We start from the raw sequence: 26245 nt of genomic DNA, 5'->3' as shown, positions 1-26245 counted from the left end.
TGAGACAGACGTGAATTGTCACAAAGCCCCAGTGAGATAGCAAGGTATTATCTTCATGTACAAGATATCAAAAAGAATACCCCAAACCCGGAGAGCCTTTCTGACACCTTGTGATGGACAGGGGCACCGGGTCAGAGATGGCATTAGATCTCAGAGGTTCTTTGCTGTCAGTTTAATCTCTAAATATAATTTCACCCCATCTGTCTCTGAATATTAACTATTCATAGAAGCATTGTCTCCTCCTCCCTCAACCCAGATTCTTCATTTTCAATGTTACTAGCATGATAATTACACAAAATTGAACTATTAGCACCAATTTCTATACAAATCTACAAACTGTGAAGCATAGCCTCAGTGTCACATTGTCCAGAAGAGAAGACAGGCACGATTTAATTGAATATGACTTCTCTTCTTTATCTAATTCATTTCCTAACAACCTCATGACACTGGTAATATTTCTCCCCTTTAATGGATGGATGAAGTGGCATTTCCTCGGCTCCCTTCTCTGCAGCGCTCTCCTTTTCCTTCAGCCACTTTAGCTGTGTTTGAGCCCATATCCCTGGAGCTTGTCCTCAAAGCAGAGATCCTACAGGTCTGCAGGGAGCAAGCAGTCCGTGCCGCCACTGGCAGCATCCTGCATCTGGTGCCCTGCCTCGGCCACCAAATTTATTGGCACTAGGGAAGAGAGCAGAAGGATGATACAATTCCCCAGCCATCTGGCTATGGTACCCATTTTCTTAACCTTGTATATGCTAAATAGCGTAATAAATTTCAAAATAAGACTTTGAGGTGGCTCAAGGGATCCTTTATTATGACAGTATGAGTCTGTTATGAACAAATATTATCGGCTATAGCTCATCTCCAAACGTGCCTACATCCTCTTATTTTAGCTTTAGGTTTTCTAGGTATCTTCATTGGTAAACTTTTCTCCTGTGCAACCTTGCTCCATGCTCTCAGAACTACAGCAGTAAAATAAATCCATCAGTTTGGGAACTGTAACCACATCATATATAGACAGCAGCCTTCACAGGGAGTTGGAAAACTTGAAAGCAATTTTACCTTTCCCCGCTGGTCTGACCCTATTACTTCAGCAGATGAGAAAGCGAGAGAAATGAATTCCCCGGCACAGTGAGACTTGTTTGGGGCCAAGGTAGGCTGAGGGGCTGCACTGTGCAACTGTGGGGCCAAGCAGTGCTGCAACTCCAGTGCTGACTCAACACACACCCTTTGCTTGGGAAGGGACCCAAACCGGCACCTCATTTTTCAAGGAAATTCTCCTTCTAAAGGCAAAAAAAAAAAAAAAAAAAAAAAAGACCACCATGGGTTTTACTACCGATTTTAATCTAAATAGATCTGCTGGTTTACTGCTGATTTCAATCTCAAAAGAAAGGAACTAAAATTAGGGGACAAATTTCTTTAAAGTTTGGTGAAACACATGGGTGCAGATGAGTCCTTTCCACATTTGCTGGTCTCAGCTTTCCTAATGAAAACATTTTATTCTTTTCACCATACTGCACAGCCACTAAATTAATTCTCCACTGTAATTATATTTGTAAATTGTCTGAGTTAGGTTTGCAAACCGAACCTACAGAGAGGGGAGGGAAAAAAACATCAGCAAGATCAGGATTGTTCCATATGGGTTTTTCCTAGTTTCTTTTTCTCCCCTACTATCAAATTCAAAGCTACTGTTCATTGCTATAGTACTTTCCAATTAACTGCAATTAATTAACCTTAGAGGAAGCCTGTAAGTTGCTATTATATACTCCTCTTTTTTTTTTTTTTTTTTTTTTTCCCCTGCTTTTCTCAAGAGACTGTTTGGGGGAGATGTTAGTTTAAAGAAAGATTAAAAATCACCAATACTAAGACTGAATGCTCATTTACTTGAGGTTTCATCTGGATTTCCTGGTTTAAACTGCTGTCCTTCCTCTCTTTGAGAGCATCATGCCCCCACACAGCACAATCAGGGAACATGGTGCCATTAGATGTCAGCAGAACTGTGGACATACACAATGATCTGTTTTTCATGGTGATTCTGCAGGAGCAAGGACACTTCTTTGGCTTTGCTGAATGAAAACCTGGCTTGCAGCACAGCAACTGGAGCTTAAGGGCTCTAAGAAATGTTTTTTATGTAAATCAGACTCCATGCGTTATTTGAAGACACATTTTGAAATGTAATTTATTAGCGGGTCATTTTTCCTTAAAGTTGAGTTTCTATTTCACGGAAGACTGGCTTTTGTCAAAGCCTTTCTATGTATCTCAACTTTCACTCTGGTTCTACGCCCCTATTATGAACAGAAGGAGATGAGGGATCATTAACAAGCACAAAGAAATTACACGAGACAATGCTATCAGTTTTAAACTCACCAGCCATTTCACCTAAGCTTTTAAATTACAGTAGCCTGCAAAGTATTCTTCAAAACCCCAGGGAAAACATGTACTAGGCATTCACAGATGCACAAAGAGGGAGGAATCCTTCACTCATTATTGCTGGCTCAAGGACCATCCATCAGCACAGCTGTGCCTGTCCAAGACTTCTCCATAAGGCTTCCCAAAGGTGAGGAGATGTTGGGCTGAGGACGCCAGAGTGATACCAAGGAGACATAGAATGGCCTGTGTTGAAAAGGACCACAATGCTCATCTAGTTTCAACCCCCCTGCTATGTGCAAGGTCACCAACCACCAGACCAGGCTGCCCAGAGTCACATCCAGCCTGGCCTTGAATGCTTCCAGGGATGGGGCATCCATAACCTCCTTGGGCAACCTGAGTCTCCTGAGATGCATGGAAGCTGCCCCACATCTCATGCCCACCATTGCATGATGCATGGCCCCAGAAATAAGCAGCAATAACCTCAAATGGAGAAAGGAGTGGGAAAAAGCATGGAGGGCAATCAAAGGACACAAAAATAGATAGCCTTATTCTCTATGAGTGAAGGGCATTGGCACAGAGAAAGACAGTCAAAAGGTAGCTTAAATTTTTATAACAGCTGGCCTGACCTGGTCAATGCAATTGTTTTGCAGTGGCAATTAAAAGCCGTGGTTTGAGATCGAGACTTGAAAATGCTAACTGCTATACAGACAGTGATACCAGCCAGAGAGTCCCCACAACAAACACTGCCTAACCAAAACAGAACAGAGGCAGCAGTCAGGTACAACAAAAGGTTAAAGCAGCATGCAATGACAGTAAAATGATGATAATCAGTGCCACAGCCAGCAGCTACAGCATGCAAATGCATAGCTATTATGAGGAGGGCTGTAAAACCACATGAGAGGAAAGTGTGAGGAAAGGACCTATGTGTGAAGGTCTAATTGTTACAGCAGCTCTATAGAGCAGCAGAGAAAGAAGCGGAGAATTGCTTTAAGACAAATTGACTAAGCCTTGCTGGCAGTGATGTATGACTGAAGACATCGGTGGTAGCAAAATAGAGATAACGACAGCATATGGGTAGTGTGGGAACCTTTAAAGATGAATAGTTTTTATTTGGTGATCCCATTTTCCTCTGCTATCAGGATGTGTTCTTACAGGCACACCAGCCCTTGCTACCTGGTGTCTTTTATCCACCTTGTTTTAAGTGGAAAATGCATGTTTCTTTCAATATTCAGGACAAGCTGCCAATAATCATAGGAAAAAAGCCCTAACTGCTCTGGTGTAGTGGTTGTCGCTCTTTGAGACTCACATAACACTTGTCTAAAAATCCATCTAATAGCAGCACAGTTTAGTCCAAAGGAGACCATAATTCTGCGTAATCAATGCAACTATGCTTAAAACTCAATCTGTCAATATGCCCTTTCAAAATAGTATTTCCAAAGGCTGCTTTCTGACTGAAGGCTTCAGCACTTAACACGTATATGCCTTTTTGTAGATTTTCTCCAATCACAGCTCCACAATGAAGCCTTCAGATGTACAAATAGTGCATTTATCTACAAGCATCTGTGCTTGATTCCAGCCTGCCTTTTGCAAGAGACTGCAATTATCATCTAGGCCAAAAAAAGAAATCTACATTTCACTGTTTTTAAAGACCTAAAATAACCTTTACATATAACAGCCATTCTCTGTCATACCCTGCACACATTAGATGTGCTGAAGAAAAGAAAACCACCAGCAAGAGAATCCAACTTGGAAGTGTTTTCAGGTAGGATGGGAAGAGGTGATTCTCATCTCTCACATACTTGACCATCACGTCTTGATTTCTACATTTTAATTGCCTTTGCTCAATCAACTCCTGCACGTTTCCCTAACCCCTCTCCAAGTTGCACTTATAGCAGAAGGGATGGCTTCTAATGCCTTCAGACATCAAGTTTGCTGCATACTGCGGAGAAGTGGGTGCTTGTGAGGAAGAAGCACAACCACATTGATGAAGGATGGAAAGAGCAGATTTTCATCTACTGCTACTACAGCCAGGCCACTGGGTCCAATCTGAGAGCAGAACTACTCCTTTGGTGCATGGGCAAAAATTTCCAAACTGCAAAACCCACCAGCAATTTCCAGGAGTGATTTCACTGAGGTGTGCACTCCCCCAAACCCAATAATAGTGTTTTATTATTCTCTCTCTATATGTATATATGGGGTTCACACTCCTCAAACATCTAGCTCAGAGAATTTTGAGGTCTGTGCTGCATGACAACTTCACCAAAACAGAAACCGACTGTTTCAAAAAGCAATCTCAGTGGCATCTTTTGCTCAGCTGGTGAGTTGTGAATAAGGGCAGCTTACAGGGGCAAATTTCATAATCAAGAGTGGATTCAATTTCCTCATGAGATCTATTACAAAGGTATTACAATCAATTGGCTGCTTTCTAATCATTCAGGACAAGAGCTGAAGGCTGCTGAAATTATGAGGATCCTTGCACCAGTGTTGAGCATGGAGCAGAAAGTGCAGGAGGAAACACAGGAGCAGCCACCAGCCTAAACAAGAGGGTCCAAACCAGGGGACAGGGGAATGTTGGTCTGGTGCTGGAAGTGATGCTGCCATTCACATCAAGCAGTCTGGGAGCAAAACCTCCTGTGATCTTGCACTGATATGGGCATTAATTGTCATGTATCAGCCCAAAATCGAAAAATAAGGGGTCAGATTTTATGTGTTGCAAAGCATAATTCACCTTTTGGGAGAAATATAGGTAACTTTTCACAAGTCTTTTCAATCTGTACCAGCGTGAATACCAATCAAAGCCTCTGCCCAGGTCTAATGGAGAAAAGAAGAACCTCACTCACTGGATATGACGATGCTGTGTCTCTACGCTGCTTCTGCTCAGCCATCTCCATCCCATGAGTGACCCTGTGTGCATCCACAGCCCTTTTATTCCAGCAGTCTCCGCTGCCAGCCCTCGTATCAGCCAGGACAGCAGAGCCGAGGGCCAGAGGTTAAAAGACGGGGTGGGAGATGTGAAGACACTTATATATGGACCTGTCACATATCTTGGAGGAGTCTCATGAATTTTTGCAGCTCTGCTATGTACTCCTGCAGAAATTGATGAAACATCATGCTCTTTTCTCCCAGAGCCACTGTACCCTCGACTCTGACGAAAAGAGCACCGAGGTCCGAGCAAGGAGACCATGAGTTATCATCTCAGCTCTTGTGCTGACTGCCCATAATATTTCTCTGCTCTTTATAATTCTTAATAACCAAGGTCTTCAGTCCCTGCCAGGGGACAGATAACTGTAATTTACCAAATGTATAGCTACGGTGGCAGAGAGGTTGGGCAGGTCATTGCAGGCAGACCTGGAAAGAGAGTGTGCTGTCTCTCATCCCTTTGCTCTTTCAGGAGCAGACAGCAAACAGTAAGACTGTTGAAGGGCCGGCTGTCTGGCTGGCAGGTCACCTAATGATCACATAATGAGATCACAGGAGGAGATTTATCAGTCTGGGTTTTTTGGCTTTATATATATATTTATATTATGCACTGTATTTGACATCCAAGATTTTAAGACTCGTTCACAAACACCACCCAGAATAACATATACAATGAGTTTCTTTCCACTAAGTAAAAATCCCAGAGGACAAAAGAAGGACTAGAGGGAACATTGGCTGATCACCCAATTAGCAAAAAAATTGAATTTAAATTAAGGTGATGAACCAGGCAAGCTAAGAAAAGGAGGCTAAACTGCAAAATGAGCTGCATATAGGAGAAACTGGAAGCATCTTAGCACATGCTGAAGAACTTACCCTACACCACGGGTGATGAAATTAGGGAGGACAGTACATGAGTTTTTATTCTGCTTATAGCAAATCAAAGCCTGCTTGAAATCATCTTACAGCAGTTACGTTCAACCTAAAAATTGCATCTTTACAGTGAAGAAGCCACTTTCTTCAACACATAATAATAAAACTCGTTAGAGAAACCAGGCTTCCCAAAGGCTTTACGTGTTTGAAGGTAGAGGCTTGAGTCCAACCCAAGCAATTAGGAGGTAACCTCCACAACCATCAAACAGATGGTTCCAATAAGAAATAAGTTTTCTGAACCTAATTTGCTGGTAGATTTCTTTATAGCAAAGGTACAAAAAGCTGTGTGAGTGAACACTGATCTACTCCCCTTAACTGCACAGTTTAGAGATAACTTACAAAGGCAAGCGTTCAGCAGAGACCAACCTTCACCCAAAGCACTCACAGCACAGAAGGCAGAATGCTGTGCATCCTTCTGCATACCTCGGTTTGAGAAATACAGCTAAGCCTTGGTTGGATGATTAAGGAGAAGGAAATTAGAAAGAGCTTGGTCTGTTTAGCCTAGCAAAATGAAGTCTGAGAAGGGATACAATCATTCCTTATAGGTACATTTGGAAGTAAACAGCAGGGAGGGAGAAGAATTATTTAACTTTAAAGGCTGACAAACAAGATTGAGGGGCTATAAATTGTTCATGAATAAATTTATATTGGAATTTAGGAGATTTCTGACAAATTACAGGCCTCCCAAACAAGCTGGTATAGGCAAATTGATTTGCAAGGAAGCTTGCTATCTTCTTGGGAAAAATAACGTAGGGCAGGTGTGATCTTGGAGACAGAAATTAAAGCTTTTGATATAGGACTCATGAGTATGATTTGCTGTTATTGTTGTGATTTGGGTACAGGATGACTTGATATCCTTGTGCAGCCTTTTGCAAGGAAGTCCCTGGGAGTTTCATCTTGTTGGCCCTGCCCCACTGCAGCAACGAGTGCTAAATGCTCATGATCAAGAAATGGTTTTCTAGGTGAAATGCTGTTTCCAGGATTAAAGTGGCAGATTAGTTTTTGGGGTGTTGTTTGCTGGCATTTAGTATTTGTGTCTCCAATCCTTGTAAAGTCATTATTTTATCCAGAGTAAAAGAAAATATTCTGCATTATGGGTTAACAAACTGGAGACTTGTGGTCATTTATGGATAATATACAGAGATCTCTCTTTATGGTTATATGCACACTTTCCAGAAATGCATTAATTAATACAGGCAGCTGAATAATATCTGGGAAAGTTACATTTGTCGTTGCATGATGGAAATATTCATGTATTTTTATGCTTTGTTCCCTTCTCAATTTTAGATACATATTCCATATGAAAACTAATTTTCCTTCTAGAAAAATGTCTGTATGTTTGATGTTCACTATAAGTACTTCAAAGTAGCCTCCTCTTTTAAATGTACCAACGGGTCTTTTAGCTGCTACCTGCTGTAAAGGCTTTTGCATGTTAGAGAACCACTGAGATATTCCCAAAGGCTGCCCACATTTCTTTATGACAAACGGCAGAAATTAAACTACAAGAGGGATGTACCTGAAAAAATGTCACTTTTTATAAGCTCATAAGCAAGTTTTCAGATGGTAATTAATACATCTCATAAATTCACGCTTCTTCCTTGGAAGGCAGAAGTGAAGGAGCTCAATGATCTTTAAGGTCCCCTCCAACCTAAGCTATTCTCTGATTCCAGTGTCCCTTCTACATCTGACATATTTTACCAAAAACCTTTAAATATTCTTGCATACCTTCCTTTGCACTAAAGCTGCTTTCTTTTCCAATGCATTTCAGAACGGGCCATTGCCACAGTGAGGATTTTAGTGCAATCCATCAATCTCACTATATTATGAACATCAATAATGACAGACAAACCTTCCTGGAATTTTTTTTTGGCTTATTTGGAGAAGGGAACTGATGAATATCAGGACGTGTTGGAGCAGAGTGCTGAGGAATTTATTAAGGCAAGCAGACGGAGAGGGCTGATTCAGGTGTGCAGCCCCTCTGCTGACCCTGCAAGGGCTGCAGGCCTCATCCTCAATGCTGGAAATCCCAGCAGCACTCCTGAAGTTATTCTAACATAAACCATAAGAGATCCCTTGGTGATTTGCCACAGAAAACTCAAAAAACCACCCAAAAGCCTCAGGAACAGGGGCGAATAGCACTGACTTAGTACATTCTCTGCTCCTACAGTAAGATGTAGGTCACATTGCAGTGAAGGAGCACTCCTACACCAGCAGATCTGCCTGCCCATGTTTACACAACCATATCCTACAAATTTTGCTTTTGCAAATCTACTCTTTTTTTCTTATTATTCCTCCAGATTCTTTAAAAGAAAAAAAAAAAAATAATAGCTAGAGGCATAGAAGGATGGAGATAACTCTCCGGTAACCTCCACAGCACGTTTGGTAGCTATCAATGTAAGACTGGGTGTGTTCAAGGTCTGTGCTGCAGTGATTGAGTAATGTATCTGCTAACATCATCTAAATATGAAATTATCTGTCTCCCTACTTAGAGAGTTCAGCATTAACATGCCGATAGCAGAATCTGACTTTTGCACCTATTAATGTATGATAATGTTATATGCTGGCTGCTACTTGAAAATGTAGGCAGGCCTGCATATTTTATTTACAGACACGTCTGGAAAATGCACAGCCCTCTGCTATTATTTTAGTACAGTAAACCAGAGCCTGTGAATTTAGAATAGAGCAGAAGAGAAGGGAGGAAAAAAAGTTATGAAACTAACTTTCACTTCAAATAAGGTATAAATAGCTGTCAATCTCTCAGCTGGGATACAGGGGAGAATATATTTAACATCATTTACTCCCCGCTGCAAAAGAAGAAGCAAATTAAATGCAGCAGTAACAGTATTAAAACTGCAACAGTTTCCAAGAACTCATCATTACAGAAAGAGCATCCCTTTCAAGTGTCAACCCTTCAGGTACTTACATCAGGTTGTTGTTGCTAACCTCTGATCCTCCTGCATTCAGCAGCGCTATAAAACCAGTTTAGTTACAACAGACCCATAGATATTTTCTGTCATCGTGTTAAAGATGTGAGATCATGCCACCATTGTTTAAGTATGTGAAATGAAAAGCCTGACCTCCTAGGCTCTACAATAGAGAACAGAGAAGTTGCTGCTAAGGACAACAGACCTGATTTCTACCCAGAGTATGGTAAAGAAGTAGAAAATGCTGAAATGCCAGCACTGTCCTGCCTGAGTTCCCAATTCTCTTTCACGCTTTCAGCATCATTAATATTAAATACCCATCAAAATGAAAGACAGGAGTTGAGACATTTGCTTTAAAGTAACTTCTTAAATTGCTTTGCTCCTTCCATGTAATTATTAATTACTCTTAGAGAGCAGTGTTTAAAACCATCGTGATACAGCTTAGAGCAATCCATCAATTGCCCACAAGTTCACAGTAATGGGAGGATGAGAAAGCCACACGGGTGACCAGGAACAGCCACTTGAAAAATGGAAATTCCTATAGAGGATAGAAAGAAGAAACCAAGCAATTCTGTCCAATTGAAGAAAAAGTATGTAATGCAGGTACATTGATTTTCTCTAAATGCTCAGTCTAACCCTTTATTTGCAGTAGGAACCTGGAAGGAAACACGTACAAAGCTCCAGTACAAAGCTGGGCACTGTACCTGTGACCTTGGCAAACATGCTAACAGCAAGGAGGTGGAAATGGATGATCCTTAAAGTCCTTTCCAACACAAGACAGTCTGTGATTCTATGACATCCAAATGCAAAGCCCTCATTTTACTGATTCTCTATTTAAAGCATATCCCTATGTATGCCATCAGTAGTAAACACTAGCTGTGAAAACCCACTCAGAGCAAGCACATTTCACCACATTTTGACAGATGAACAGGTAGAAAATAGCAGCTGAACATTCAGAGCTCATCAATAGATACAGCTCCTGTCGGGAGAAGTGACCCACCACTCTGCCCCACTGCTAGTATCTACCACATGGGGATCAGAGAAATACTGAAATAAATGAACTGTAAATTGCCATTCCTGTTGCATACCACTAGAAACTACTTGCTTTGCAGCCAACTACTAATATCGTATCACAGATGAAAAGGGCATTAATCTAGAAATGGTTTTAAATGTGTAGGACTATAGATTCTGAGCTAATGATTCATACAATCATTTGCAGCTATTAGACGACAAGGATAGGAGCTGCTAGTGCTTTTATTTCCCTGCTTGGTGTGGTACCATCAATTTAAAATCTATCCCCGACACCATGATGGATTTATGTGTGCTGTAGAACCCATAGCAGCCTTGTCAGAATTTTAAAATCTAGATTGCTATATACAATTACAGGTGTCACAATATGAAATAACAATCGAAGACACTTAGAGGAAAACTCTGAAAATTCCTGTGCACACCATGAGAAGGCAGTTGCTTAATATTCCCCCATCACATTGTGATTATCTCACTTGGTGGAAGCGATGTATTTTTACATAACTTGATCTAAGGTTACATCTCTCCTGAAAATGACTTGCAGTCTTGAAATCCCAGAGGAGAAGGAAAAGCATGAGGGATATTTTTAATGGGCAGATGTCATCTCCATGAACGTTTCACCAGCTGTCAATACAAAACCTTTCGTCTGGACTTTGCCTTGAAAAGGCACTTTAAAAGACCTGAGTTGGCAGATATTTTCATTCTTAACCTTTCTCTCGAGAAGCTTACATAAGAAATCTGCAGCGTTAGGCATACGTAGCAAGGTCTGGATTATGCAGGTGCAAACAGCAGCAGAGCTGAAAGCAGTGGGCCTCTTGGATCCCCTTGGCAGCAGTGGTCCCACTGGATGGGGGTCAGCCCTCCCAAACTACAAAGCCCAAAGGAGCTCATTTGCTGCCTCTCCCCAACGCAACCTGACAGCAGTACTTCATTTCCACCTCCCTAATGAATTAGATAAAATGGCTGGGGGTGTGGGAAGACTCACAAACCCAGGGGATTGCTAACACGATGAAGACTTTATTTTTTAAGTCACTAATTGACATCCAATCATGGAAAGAGTAATGAAGAAATCATAGTCGTCTGGAGACCGTGTGGAGCTGACAGACACACTCAATCCCTGTTCTGCAGGACAGGCTTGAGAAATGCATGCAGTATTACAGTGTGCACTATTATACTGGGCAATGGAAGAGAGACTGAAGGGGCAGAGATAGATGAGCATCATTTCAACCTTGTCAATGTGATGACTGTACAACTGCTAAAGGGAACAAGTCTTTACAGCATGAGCACTTGGCTCCTTTGTTATAAGGGAAAGAGGCTTTCAGTGGGGTTTGCTGGGTAGGTTGGTTTTCTTTGCTGTTCCCATTCCCTGGCATTTACTTGAACTGAATGTGCCACAAAAAAGTAATCTCTAGAGAAGACTGACAGTGTAAGCCTGGATGTCTGGCAGCATAAAAACAGTATATGTGGTTCCTGAGGACTTTAATTTAACAATGTTTGAATTTAATTAAACTATTTGTATTGTAAAATTAATTATGCTAAATCGCCTAAGCCTGGAATGGATGTACTTTGCCTTTTAATCTAAATAAAACACAAATAGCAAACCAGCAGCATTTCAGAACCACGTAACCTTTCAAGAGCTTTCCTGAAGAAAAAAAAAAACCAAACAAGCAAAAACCCCAAGCTGCTAAGAAACCAAAAAGCACACTGAGACATTTCCTCAGACTGTAGAGCAGCATGTCATTCAGTCACCAGAAGAGCCACAGCACTACAACAGACAGTTGGAGCTGCTGCCTAGTTCTTTCTACTGACAATTAAAGATATATTGGAGAAATCAAAGTTCTTTGATTCATCATCTCTATCCCTTACAACTCTCCTAAGGAAGGGAATTCAAAAGGAGAGAGCTGCTGAGCTGCCTGGTTTGCAGGGAAGGAGCCACAGGATTACAACAAGGGGTTGGAAGTTTGTCTAATGGCAAACGAATAATCTGGGAGGTCTCATCTCTTTTTGAGCAGTGGGAAGGAATCAGCATGTGCTATCAGCATCAGATTTTCAATTATAAAAGGCCTACTGGCACACAGACACTCATCAGTCTTTTACACAACTGTCATTTTTATTCTAGTATTTTGACTGTAACGGTGTGCCTATTTAATGATTCTGATATTTAACCACAGAGCACAAACCATAACTGCTCTGCTTCTAATAAGTCTGACCTCTATCCTCCAGATGACAAACTGTGTAACTCATTTACAAAATACATAAATGCTCATCAAATTCCACATTTCCCTGCATAAAAATATGAAAATCTTTTATGAACCTACATTAAACCTTCCTATTCAAATATCTTGCAAGAATTTGAGTAATACATGAAGATGAGAACAATGTTTTTAAGACTATTGATACAGAAATGTCATTTGCATATTGAAACTGCCCATTTCTATATAAGCAGTCAGAGGATGATGCTAAAATGTCCTCTCATTGCTTTAGAATGAACACCAGCAGGTTTAATCTAAAATGTTAAGATTGAGTAAAGCATTCTATTTTCTTAGGTATTCTTAGGTCTTGCAAACAGCATCGATTCTGTGTTTGTGTAAAAACCTAACATCTCATTCACTCAATAGGCCCTTTGGGGTGTAGTATTGTTCCTTCTGCTATTATGGACCATTGCCTTCAAACACTAACATCTGTGTTACATGATTACCAACTTCTCAGGCTGAATGAGTCCCCAGTGCAACTTCACTGAAACCAATCAAATTATGCCAGGGTGAGTCTGACTCTTTGCCTTTTCACATTTCTTCTCAAAAGTTACAGTGTGAATGATGCAATCCTTCACCTAACTTTTTCAAAATAAATAATCCAAGAAAATTTAAGCAGCCTGGAAGGAATTACTCAACAAAAATCCAGGATTATTATTATACTTTTCTATGACATTCCTAGCTTTCAATACTGGAGCAGTCATTCTTAATTTCCCGTATCTCAGAAAGATATAAAGCCAAAAAAGAAGGGAAAAAAAAAAAAAAAAAAAGGAAGTTGTTTAAATTAATTGGAACCTGGCATTTCTTTAGCACTTTTGGAAAGAAGCCTGATCCCCAGCTGTGCTTTCAAGCATGCATTCCTTGCAAGACAAAACAATGCACAGAAGTCCAGATGGGGAAGAAGTGGAGATGGTTCATACATCCTTAGGGAGCTTTATGCATCTCCTTAAATTATTTATTTATTTTTTTTAAGGCTACAATTGCAGCCACACAATAACTTCAGTTGGAAGGAACTCAAGAGGTCTAACCCCAGCCCGTGCTGACTTCAGTATTACATTGGGTTGCAGACCTCTGTCCCTGCCCTTCAGTCCCCTCCTGGGTTAGCACTACAGATAGCCAAAGTACAGCAGGAACCCTTAATGGGGTTGTAACTGTCATTATTTGCAACAGCTACCTCATCAAAAGAGGTACTTCCACAGCTGGAAAGGTGTCAGAAAACGGGAGTTCTGGTAAAGTTGAAACACAACAGAGCAGCAGATCAAGGGAACATGCTGAGGGGAACACAACTGGGGGAAATGCAGGGGAGATTGGAAAAACTGGGAAATACAATGTGGTGGAGTGGGGGAAATTGTCAGAAGTTGCAAAGAACGATTGCAGAGGAAGATAAAAGACGTGGGTATGATCAGAAGAAACAGATTATTTGCAAAACATGAACTACAGATGCACTGATCAGACTTCTCTTCAGTCCTACTTTCTATTGATGCACAGCACTAAAGATAAAAAGACAATAAGAGAAATCCAGAACAGCATAATTACTGTTACAATTAATCCAGATATATATATTTATTTACATAAAGCAAAATATGCCAGACTAAAGTGGTATCGCAGGTAATCACAATTCCACCCAACACACAGAGATGAACTGGATCTTTTTAGGAAGTCATTTGAGCAGTCATACATAACCAAGAGGTATCAACATGAATATTATAAAGCATTCCACTCTGGAGTGCTCTGAATTCAAGGCAGAACGGTAACAAAGGGGAGATTTAGGTTTGATGGTAGACAGAAATTCTTACTCACAGGGTGGTGAGGCCTTGGCACTGCTGCCCAGAAAACCTGTGGGTGTCCCAACTCTGGAGATGCTCAAGGCCATGTTGGAAGAGGCCTTGGGCAACCTGAACTGATGAGGGCAACCAGCCCATGCAGAGGGTTGGAACTGGCTGATCTTTGAGGTCCCTTTTGTGATTCCATAATTCTGTGATGACTCAGTCCTGCAGTCACTATGCAGGGCATCTTCTCAGTAAGTACAGCAGGGTGTGAACACTTCCAGGCAGGGATGGTATGTCCCAGGAATGGAGAAATTGTCTCTTCTCTCCTACCAAGTGATGTTCAACTGAGTTACAAACTAGTTGCACCCATGACAAAATCAAGCTGACAATCAGTAAGTCCAACAGGAAAGGTTTATAGGATTCATTCATGCTACAGCTTCTTATACCAGAAATTATCGTAACACTTTCTTCTCAAATAAATACATATTAAACATTACAAACCGCAAAGAGATTACATACATATTTGAAACATGTATTTTGCCAGCAATACTCCCTTTCATATTTCCAGTAAATATTATATGCAATCCCTGTTACTGCTGTGAGATTCGAGGATCTCTCTTTTGGCTGCTGTGATATTTTAAGTGTTAGCAACGTAAATGATCATTGCATCATCACAATCACTGACAAGACACCAGCACCCTGTTGTTTCCTAAGAGTGCTCCTATTTGTATTATATAACTGTCGGATACTTTCAGAGAGGACTGGAAGTTATGCACTGCATTCCATCAGTGATAGATAAAAGTAAGGTATGATTGAGTAGGAATTATAGAATTATTGACTAAATCAGGTTACTCAAATCCTATGATTCATTTTCTTCGCGGTATGTAGAAAATAATTTATCAGTCTCACAATCTTGTCATTTTAATATCTGTAGCGTAATTTAACTTTCATTGTTAGCAGGACTCTTCAAGAGCAGTTTATGATCTTGGCTAGCTAGAACGAGAAATAAAATCTCTTAATAATAATAAAAGTAAGTTTGTTAGAATTTACACGCTTCTTCTAAAAATAGATTATTTGCTATATAATATGCATATCCTATGTACTGAAAATGATTAAGCAACATAGGGAGAAGAATGACGTATAAAAGAGAAGAACCTTCAATTAAATGAAAAAGTTGAAGGGAGAAATTAGCTTCTGAAAGGTATGGGAGGTAGAACAGAAGTCCATAACTTCCTCACGAGATTTTATTCCTGAGACTTCCATTAATAAAGCATATAGAAGGATTAGGGACACTGAGGAAACAAGACTGAGTTGTCTTACCAAAAATTCAAATGTTTTTGAGATTGATTTAACAGCAACAATGCCAGCACCAGTATCTACGTACTCTTGATTGTTTTGACTGCTCTGAAATGAGCATCTCATTTAATATCATTTGTAAACCTAATTTCATTGGCAGCAAGTAAGAGTTAACAGGATAATTTTTATAAAAACATGAGGCATTTGCTTAAAATACTTCTTTTTTTTTTTCATGACAAGAAATTTGTCATACTTTTGGCAAGGTTATACATGATTGCCTTTTTATTTTTGGCTGTTACAGAGGCTAATGGTATACTAAAATCTTCTTTCATGTACAAATTAATTATGTCCTTTTGCAATTCATATTAGCCTGCCTCACTCACCATTCAGAGGCTTTTAAAAGGTTTATACGGAACCAATGGATGTTCTCGTTTATTGTGCACACAACCTCAATTACCCACTTTGCCCAACTTGAAAGCAAAAAGACTGGATACAGCCCTTTGTCAACATGCAGTAATTTGGCAAAATATAAAGCGAAATAAAGTTTTCTTCAAAATAGTAATAATAATAAAGAAAAGAAACTCTCTGAAAGCTTGGGGGATTGCTGGCAAATTGTTTTTATGTTTAATTATAACAGAGAAACGTGGGCTCCCTAGTGACAGAACTAGCAATGTGCAAACTCTGAGTTTCACTCATGTTTCTGACAAAACACACCTGATACATCCATCACTCACCATTACCTAAAGACCAGAAAGGCATTTGCCCTGTTTGAATTCAAAAGAGGACTTTTTCAGGGCTCCAGTTAAAAGAAAATTCAGCCATATTGCTTCCTTCCTTCCTAGATATTACTATTACTTTTTCAGTATTTGGTTAAAATATTTTGATGCGCCCTACAATATCAGTTGCAGTCAGTTGCAGAGATGAAGCAAGCTTACTTTTTTCCAGTTGCTTACTTTTTTGCAGTCTGTATTGCTGCACATTTTGAGCAGGTAATTTGGGAAACTGCATTCCAATGGGAGCCCTGTGCTGACCAACTTGGGGAATTACAGTGAGAGATCTTGAGTTACAATAAACATAACTACTGCTCCATTGCAATGAGCTTGAAATGGGTTCTCTCATTTTCTACTCACTGAAAATTTTAAGAAAATATTTATGCAATCACAGAATGGCTTGGGTTGGAAGGGTCCTCAAAGATCATCCACTTCTACCCCCCATCATGGACTGGTTGCTACCCACCAGCTCAGGCTGCCCAGGGCCCATCCAACCTGGCCTTGAACACCTCCAGGGATGGGGCACACATCAGCTCTGGGCAGCAGTGCCAGGGCCTCACTGCCCTCTGAATAAAGACTTTCCTCCTCACATCTAACCTCAGTCTCCTTTCTTTAAAAGCATTCCCCCTTATCTTATTAACTATCAGACCATGTAAAAAGTTGGTCTCCTCAAGTATCAGAAGGCCAGAATGAGGTCTCCCTGGAGCTTTCTCTTCTCTACCCTGAATAACCCCAGCTGCCTCAGCCTGTCTTCATAGGAGAAGTCCTCCATCCCACTGAGCATCTTTGTGGCCCTCAGAGATTCTCTACAACCACATTCCATTTCCTTTCCTTCTTGTTTCCTTTCCCCCAAAAAGTACTTTTTGTACAAGAATGCTGACATTTTTAAGCACAGAAGAAAAAAAAATATATTTTCTATTTCATTCCCTCTTAGCATGTCATGCTTTGTGTCATTTGATAATATACATGACTAGGTTTAATAGTCAATCGTTTTGCAAATCCAATTTGACTACCTAACAGGGTTTAATTTACATGATGATACAATTTCTCACACCAGAAAGCATAGTAACCCTTCTTCTTTGGAGGTTAATGGTGATCTAGCTTAAAGCCCAAAAGATAATTACAAGGAATGTGCTTCAGGTGACAAAGTACTTTTGACAATCCCAGACCGTTGATAGCTTTTTAATTATACTTCTTCTCACCATAGGAAACAGTATGCTTTCTCCTAAATAGTCTGAAGGCATTTCAGCCTTATTTATTTATTTTTCCATAAATTGCTAAGCACTGTAATCAATACTTTTAACTGACTGCTACCTCAGGCTCTGCTTCCTTGCTTTCCTTTTTCAGGGGAGAGATTAAACTTTGGGTTAATTTTTTTTTTTTTTCTCATCTAAAATGAAATAAAAAAGAGCATCAAGAGAAGAATACAAACATTTATTGACTTGCTTCCTGTCTTCTGCACCTATTTGATATTTTGTGACATTTAGAAATTGAAACTTTGCAGGATTTTTAGGTGTGAGCTTTCCTAACAGAGAAGGTCAGGCTCTTAAGCAACAAGGCAGTTCATGATTATTAAATATGACCAAAAAAAAAAAAGGGGAAATCTAGTGACTGATTTTGCATGTTGCTGTGTTTTCTGGATAGTTTTCTGCTCTTGCTTTACTCTGCAGATACAAAAAAGCTGTTCTGGCCAAGAGAAGAAAGTAATTGTTCTAAATGAATGTGGTGCATGGCATGAGTAATAGCATAGAGGTCTGTGCTTTTTCCATTTACTTTATATGCAAGAGTTGATTGTCTTTTATGCCACTGAAATTAGTTTCCAACTAGTATTTATGTGTCTTACAACAAATTGTTTATCACTTTCTCTGATTAAATGCACTCTTAATAACACCCAACTTTAAAAGTCTTTTCAATTTGGAACCCTCAGCTCCACCATGGCCCCTCCCAGCCCCTCCTGCACTCCTTAAATAAACACCTCTGGCATTTAACAAGGAGAGAAGAAAAGGGAAAAATGAGACCTGGATGTAAGAGTGTCAAAAAAAAAAAAAAAAAAAAAAAAATTGAATAGAAAAAAGCATGCTGAAAGCAGATTTGTTACTTGCAGGCATCAAAACCTGGTGGAAATGAATTAAAGGAGTAACATCACCTCTGCTCCCAGGCTTTTGCTGCATCTCCATTAGGAATATGCATGGAAAAAAACCAAAATCCTCTAGAAGGGCCCAGAGGAAGTGAAGAAGATGAAACAAAGCAAATCATTGAATGGTTAGATTTAGGACAACTTTTAGTTTTGTTTTGTGTATAGCTCACAGTGACTCAATGAGTAAAGCCCACTGCTAGGCAAATGAGCTTCCTTTATGTTGGCCACCACATAGGGGCAGCTTGACAGTTACAAGCTATGTTTTCTTGCAAGCAAAGCAAACAGGAAAGAAAGCTCAGGCATTTGATTTCTGAATAATACTGCTTGTTTATAAGCAAACTGGCAGCTCCACACTTTCAGAACCTAAATTGGAATAACCCCCACCTCCCCAGCAAATGTAAAGGCACATCTTTGCTAAGGACTTAATGTGTATTTACATCCTTGTCATAAATGACCTTTTCTTTCATTGCATGAAGTTCACCCTTATTAAAGCCCAGTGACAGTGGAGTGCAGCATATTAAAAGCATGTCATAGTTAAAATATTCCATGTTTCTATTTCCTAAGAAAAAAAAATGGAGCTTTGTGTACAGTGATGCTTATACTTCAATTCATTCTATGATGATTCTATGATTCAAAAGATGTGTTACTGTCTGAATTACAGTTACACAGAAGTGCATTATCACTTTTTACATTTTAATACAAAATTAATAAAAACCACTGTAACTCTGTTTGAGTCACTGCAGCCAGAGCCCTGCTACTTGCTTGCTGTGGAAAACTACTACGTTTGCTGGTGGAAATTAAGAGTGGTCTTATTCTGTCTGATTTATTTGAAGTTTTGAGGACAGACTGAAATAGCAAACAGCATCTTGGCTTTGCACTCATGTTTCCCAGTATAGATGTATGTAGGTTAATAGATAGAGCAATTAGGACCAAAATACCTTATGGAAGTTAAAAAGCACTGAACAGGGTGGGTTTTCTCAGGGCCCCAACAAATGGCACATAGGTGGCAGAGGCTGCAGTTCAGGTTTCCTCCTGGCTCCACACTGAAGCAACAAAGACTTCCATTAGCTTACCATAATCCTCAGCTATTGAAATACATCAGCCCAAGTTTCTGCCAGAAAATTGCAAATGTTTTTTTCCCCTACTTCCTAGGTATCCTTTGGTTCCTCCAGCAAACTCACATCCTTAGTGAATCTCAACAAATTTCAGGAATTGTGAGCTTTTTTTTTTTTTTTTCTTAGTCTGACAAAAAAGCATCCAGTCTGAACTTTAAGTATTTTTAACATCCTTCCAGTTCTTCCTTTCCTCTGGGTGTTTTTCCCCTTCCTATACGTGGCCATCAGAGGCATTGCATCTGATTTACTTCTCTGTAATAGTTTATTTTCTACACAGGTCAACACTTTCAAATTGACTTTTTTTTTTTTTTTTCTGCCACATTATCCTTGTGTTTTCAAATAACTTAATGTCAGTATATTCAGTGTATGATTTTGGCCCATCAAAAATCCATCCTAAACCAGGATTCAGCTGTAACAGCTTTCAGTGCCACTTCGAGTACCAGACAGCCCATGCAGAGTACAGATTTCACAGTCATTTTCATTCTCTCTATGTAGCTGTACAGCTATTAAAATAAGCTGAGAAGTTGCATAAATGGTCTGGGTCAAAGTATGATGTAGTGAGTTTTATGCACGACACAAATTTCTCCCTGCATTATTTTACTGTAGGTATTCATATAGCAGCTTCATATTATTTACACCCACACCAAAACTTGCTGATGACAAATCCTTAAGATGTGCCACTTCCTGGAAGCTCTGTTGCAGGCTGTGCCCCAGCAGCCCCTCTCCAGCCATACTTAGGGCTTGTGGAGCTCTGCTTCCCAATGGCTCAGCCATGGCACCAAGTGAGCTAAGAACTATGCCTATTACAGAGACCACAGGATCACTCTGTAGTCTTATTAAAAATAAAACAGCATGTCTTGAGGGTGACCAAGCAACGAATGCCATGAGAAAGCAAGTGTTCTGCACAGAGAAGCCAAAGCAGCATAACCCCTCTCCACCTAACATGTGAGCAATAAGGGGCCGCTGTGCAAGCTTTAATAAAGGCCAGTTCGTATTTTTCAGAGCATAAGGATCACAACCAGCAGGCTGTGATCCTTCTGTCTGCACAGACCCGTGTTTCTACCCCACCATCCCCTTTCTTTCCCTACGCTGCAGTGACAGCTGAGCAGCAGTGGGTTGACATGTTCGCTGCTTGAAGGATGGCCTGCTGTCATCTCAGTTGAATTGGCCTAATGAAGAAGGAGGGGTACATTTTGTCCTTTCCTAGTGAAAAGTTGTAATAATACTTTTTTTTTTTTTTTTTTTTTTCTCCTCCTTCTTGCAACAACGTAAGATTAGCTCGCTAGCCTGTCTCATTAAGGTGAACTCTTCAGCTCCCTGACACTGAGTATAACAGGCAAAGCAGCAAGAGGAACCCCAGGCTGCTCCACAGCACGGGAGAAGTGCGTAGGAGAAATATGTCACAAGGTGATTTTAAACACTGCTACTCAAAGACACCAGGCAAAACATGCAACACTACTATTCAAATGGCAAAGGCAATAGCAAGCCTGTTTTCAGGAGTACCATTCCTAGAGCTATTAACAGCAGGAAAAGGTCATTCGTCAAGGCACTATCCATCCACACATCCCGTCCTTCTAATAAGAAGGATTTCTTTCCTCTCGTGACAGCAAAAGACAAACAGAGGTACCGCATGAAAATTTCTCAAATTGACAGTAACTATGACTTTTACTGGTGCTCTAAGACTGTGATCTATACACTTGTAGTAGCTGGAAAAGATGGTGTAATTCATTTGGTGCAGCAGAAGGTCATTCTTTCCCACGTGGAGTTGGTTCCATACCTTCTTATGTATGCATTATAATAACTTTGTGCATACACACATGGCTAAGGGTTTTGTGTATATGGTATAAGGGTTTTGTGTATATGGTATTCATGTTATACATAAGATATATTGCTACTGATAATGATACATGTAATTTCTACACGAATATAAATCATAACTAATTCATGGCAGTAAGGGTTGAAAGGATAACAGAAATCAAAATCCCATATTGCTTGATAAAGCTGACAATTGATTCCATCCTCTAATGTAGGAAGGTTCTGAAATGTCAAGTTAGATGTACAATTTCTTATACTTTTGGCTTTTAAATTAAGTAGTAATTCAGTCCTAGCTCTAAACGCTACAATGAGTGCAGATGTCAGACATGACTGATGATTTCTCTTCTTCTTGATCAGAAAAATTTAATTTACATAGCACATTCAGTAAAATGTTAGAACTATATAATGCTTGCAGCACTTTATTAAACTTCCCCTTTTTTCCTGCACAGCATATGTGTGAGAACATTTGGATTCAGGGCAGCCTAGCTTTAGTCAAACAAGATGCAAAGCACAGAACCAGCATCCTCTATAGCACAAACACACACAGCATTCCTTTAGTTCCAATTCTGGACAAGCCCTACATATGCAAAATGCCCATCATCATAAATTATTTTTTTAAACAAAAAGTTATGTGGGTCTAAATGTTCTGTCTTATACACGTCTGTCCTTGTTGCACCGTATCATCATGCAAATAATAAAGCATTCAACAAAAGTAATTTCAGATTGAAAGTCAAAAGTATTCCCAACAGTGATTGTATGGGATATTTCAGCATTGCCACATAGAAAAACTTAATGAGGTTTCAGCATCCTGACAGCATAAGGTTAGCAGAGAAGGTGGCAGATGGATGCAGTGGAGGTATTTGGCTGCTCCTCTGCAAAGTCCATGCTGGGGTGAGACATGGGTGTCACCTCAGCATTTTTGCTTCTCCTCATTCATACCGCTGGACAATCCTCAGACTGATATCTGCAGCCTCCTTCCCTGCCCTAGATCTCAGCATAATGCTCTCTCACTTTTTCCTGGACACTGCAAAACCAGATCAAGTACAGCCAGCGCTACCTGCTGCAGCGTGACACCCAGCTGTTATTTCTAGAAGCAGACCACATTAGCTATTTATATGGAACACATGGCAACTCCTCTGGGGTGCAAAATAGCCCCCTTACCTAATCTCTGTAGTTCCCAGCACATTAACAAGGCACAAGCATCCTCCTGGAGCTGTGCTGAGGCCACTTGAGACCTCAGCTGAGCACAGCGAGTCTTCACAAATCCAGATAATGGCACCTCACACTGCCTCCTGCCAAACAGTAACAGGTTCTCTTATTCAAAACTGAGAAAAATCTGCAATTTGAGAACCACACTCCCTGTCTTCATTGGTGAAATTGTGAAACTTTACAGCTGGGCAAGACTAGATGGGACCTAAGGAATCTGAGCTGTAAGAGACCAAGGGCTGGACTCAAATGATAGCTCTCTGAAATGGGTGACCCGAGCTCTTCCAGGGCGCAGTGTAAAGGTTATTGGGAAATAAATTAAACTGCTCTACAGAAATCTACAAAATCTGCTTTTGGAGTCACTTTCAGGAGTGGAATGAAATTAAATGCAAATAATCATACTAACAGTTGGGGTACAGCAAGTTTAATTTTCTTTATGGTCCTTATGTTTGCATGTTATGTATTTTATGTTTATGTATAGCTTGTTAGCTAGCTGTTTCCATGGAAACTGCAACGGATACAAAGAGCACAATAACACTACTTGATAGAGTAAGTTCTCAATTACAAAATGCTATTTTTCAACATAGTCACCACACACCCCTCACTGTGCTCACATCCCCTGGTTGGTCCCCATAAACATTCACCAATCATCAATGAATGCCAACAGGTGCCAGTTTTTCCACATGAAATAATTCAATGACCTTTGCTTCATATGCACTTCCATGTCAGACTCTATCCCCTCAGGCTGCCTCCCTGCTGCCCCTATGCCATCATACGGCAATAAAACATAACTAAATGTAGGTGGAAAGGTTCACTTTCTACTGCCACCCCACTGACATCCACCTCTGTCACCGTGGGTCAACACCATAAAACTGAAGGCATTACTTTTGGAGCAGCCCTCATATAAATGTACACTGTGCTTTAAAGACAGAGCATTAGCTGATAACAAAGATCTGAAAATCCAGGACTGCAGTATTGCAGCATCAAAAGAGACTCCACAACCTGCACCAAAGGCAATGAACGTGGAAGGTAGGAACACGGCTGTAGTGGACTGCTACAAAATAAGTCTCAAGTACTACAGCATACATCACTGCTATAAGAAAAGGATGGAATCAAGTAATAGGATGAACATTTAGAGCTTGGAAGGAACAATATGAAATTCCCTCCTCTCCCCACACTCCCAGCAAAGACTCATAAAGAACCTTTGGCATAGCGCTGCAAATTAAGTCTATTAACAAGTCCGATCTGAGCTATTCTTTCTAATTAAATGGAAAAAGATTTCCTCAGGAAGCAAAGAGCACAGGAATGAAAACAAAGAACTGACAAATAAAGATCAAAGAGCCTCCTAAGTGCCATTTTGTACACTATTGAGATTTTCTGATGGTTTATCTGTTTACTACTCTTTCTTGCTCTGTTTTATGTAGAATTCTGACTCTACCTGTAAAGGAGAAAGTCAACAAACCCAACTTGCAAATAAGCTGCCTCAGCCATCCATTACACCTCTTATATCTAACCACCAGAGATCCAGTAGAGATTTCCAACTAGTGAAATGATTTCATACTTGGCTTTGTAGGATTTATTTCCTTACTTTATAGGACAAGTATTTTATTCCTCACTTAAAGAAATGCTCATTTGTACATCTATTTAAACTGTATTTTTGCACCACTGGTACAACATTTTTGTTGATTTAAGAGTTAGCTCTAAATTTGGCAACTTCTAAACTCTATCTGAAAGGAAAAGTGTCTTAAAAGATGACTAGATTGCATCACTGCAACCCACTCTTTACAAAGTAGCTTTTATGTAGTACATTAAACAATGGAATTCTAACACTCCAGCTTCAAAGTACAATTTCAATTATATCATGCACTTGGAGGCTATCTTCCTCTTAACAGATGTTGTCATATTTGATCTCCAACCCATACACAAGAAAAATGGACTGCACCATTTCAGCCTTCGATGCATTCTACTATATATGCAGCACTCTGCAATCCCAGCATCCTAAAAATCAGCTCTGATTGACAGTTCTTTAAATTAATGTCATTTGGACAACAGTAGTGAATATGATCAATTTTAAAAACAACATAAAAGTTAACTGGCAGAAAGTTCAGCCTGCTGTAAAAACCCTTAAGTGTCCCGTAATGGCCAATATAAGCTGCTTTGTTTTGGTCGTGTTTGAACTAACTAGCATGTTAATTTATAGACCGTTTTGCAGCATGGCATTTTAGCCAAGCTCTATCTCTTTATGGTTTTCCTTCTATGACATCTTTTATTTACCATTTAATAAAATGGTCTCAGAGGCCACTGGGAACTTCTCTACTCTTCCAAAAAGTTCCTTGATCCCCTGTGCCACAAGAGTAAATCATGACCCTCCTCGCTACCAAGATGAACAACCCCATAGCTGCCAACAATATGGGGAGAAGTCAAGTTTTCCTTCCAAGACCTTTGGACAGACAGAGGAAAAACCTGTACTTTTTCAATTTATGTTATTATATAGTTCATATCTATCCCAGCCTAATCCCACCTTCAGAATTTCATTGGTGATATAAGTTCTGCAAGGTCATTATTTCCTAAAGGGATTTTAATTTTTAAAACTCTACAGATGGTTATTCAGTTCAGACCTGTGAGTTCACAAACAATTTTTGGAGTTACCTGGTTTACACTTGTATTTTAATTGTAGCAAGATGAAAGAGGAACAGGCCTGAATTCTTTCTAGCTTCAGGCACTATTTTTTCCTTTCAGCTATACATTTCAGCCTTTTTAACAACATCTGAGATGTAAGAAAGCTAACATAAATAAGATTTGCTCCCTACAATCCAAGCAGCAAGTTCTCTCTACTCGCTGCCAGATGTGTCATACTAAAGTTTACAGTTATTTTGAAAATACAACATCTCTCTTTATTTTCCTTGACACCAACAGGCACCTGGATTCATTTTTTAATTGCAAATGCTTTCAGCTGAAGTGTCAGCATGTAGGTGTGAGCGATGATAAAGCAGCATTAGCTGCACCACTCCAGGAGAAGTTCACAGCTATGCTTATTCCAATTGCATTCTGCATCCCTTCCATTTTTATTATATTTGAAAGTAACGCTGGCCAGGAAATAAATGACCAAAGAATTCATCCATTAAAACACACTAATTGCACCTACATTTATTCAATTTTTTAAGGTATTTTTATTATTTTTGCTGAACTGGTAATATCTTAATTAACTGGGAACATTTACAACACTCTCCCAGGGTTCCATTTGCCCTAAGAGGAATGCTATTATTCAGTTATTGCTCACATCCAGCCAGCTGAGGCACTACTCCCTGCTAAAGAGATCTGACCATCGTGATTTACGGCCTTTAATAATAAATAATCTTTTACTACTTCTACTTTTCTTGGCCAACATCACCCCAATTCTTACAGGTGACATCATTTAATTTCCATTAGATGGAAACATGCTATCCTTTTGCCAATAGGCCTTGCAGGTCTGCATCCTGCTTGGCACGGAGACACAGAACTGGGTGTTTTTACAGTGAAACCTGAAGTTTTCTCTGAGTAACTTCATGGTCGTTAGTCGCAGACGTTCTTTTAATTTTAATCCAAAACATTGTGTTTTTAACTGCACTTTATAAATCTATTACTACATTAAAAATACACACGTAAGAAGAGTTCATACTGTCAGCACTTTACAGCGAGTCACCAGCTTCTCAGCTGCTGCTCTAAAATAATATTTTTAA

At 39.8% G+C, this 26245-nt stretch overlaps 1 protein-coding gene across 3 annotated transcripts in view; it reads right to left on the bottom strand.

The window, feature by feature from the left end:
* Nucleotides 1–26245, bottom strand: part of LRP1B (LDL receptor related protein 1B) — a 591311-nt gene that overhangs the window by 521279 nt on the left and 43787 nt on the right. Inside the window, exon 1 of one of the 3 annotated variants that reach the window (XM_090143531.1) lies at nt 14219–14353. The exons of the other annotated variants lie outside the window; for them this stretch is intronic. The gene's annotated coding sequence lies outside the window, so the exon portion shown is untranslated. Of the gene's footprint in view, nt 1–14218; nt 14354–26245 lie in introns of those variants that run through there. 3 annotated transcript variants of the gene reach the window in all.

This window comes from Phasianus colchicus, chromosome 7 (genome assembly GCF_987193195.1).
Source record: "Phasianus colchicus chromosome 7, bPhaCol1.hap1.1, whole genome shotgun sequence".
NCBI lineage: Eukaryota > Metazoa > Chordata > Aves > Galliformes > Phasianidae > Phasianus > Phasianus colchicus.
The sequence above is the reverse complement of the archived record's forward strand: the minus strand, read 5'-3'. Positions and strand labels throughout refer to the sequence as shown.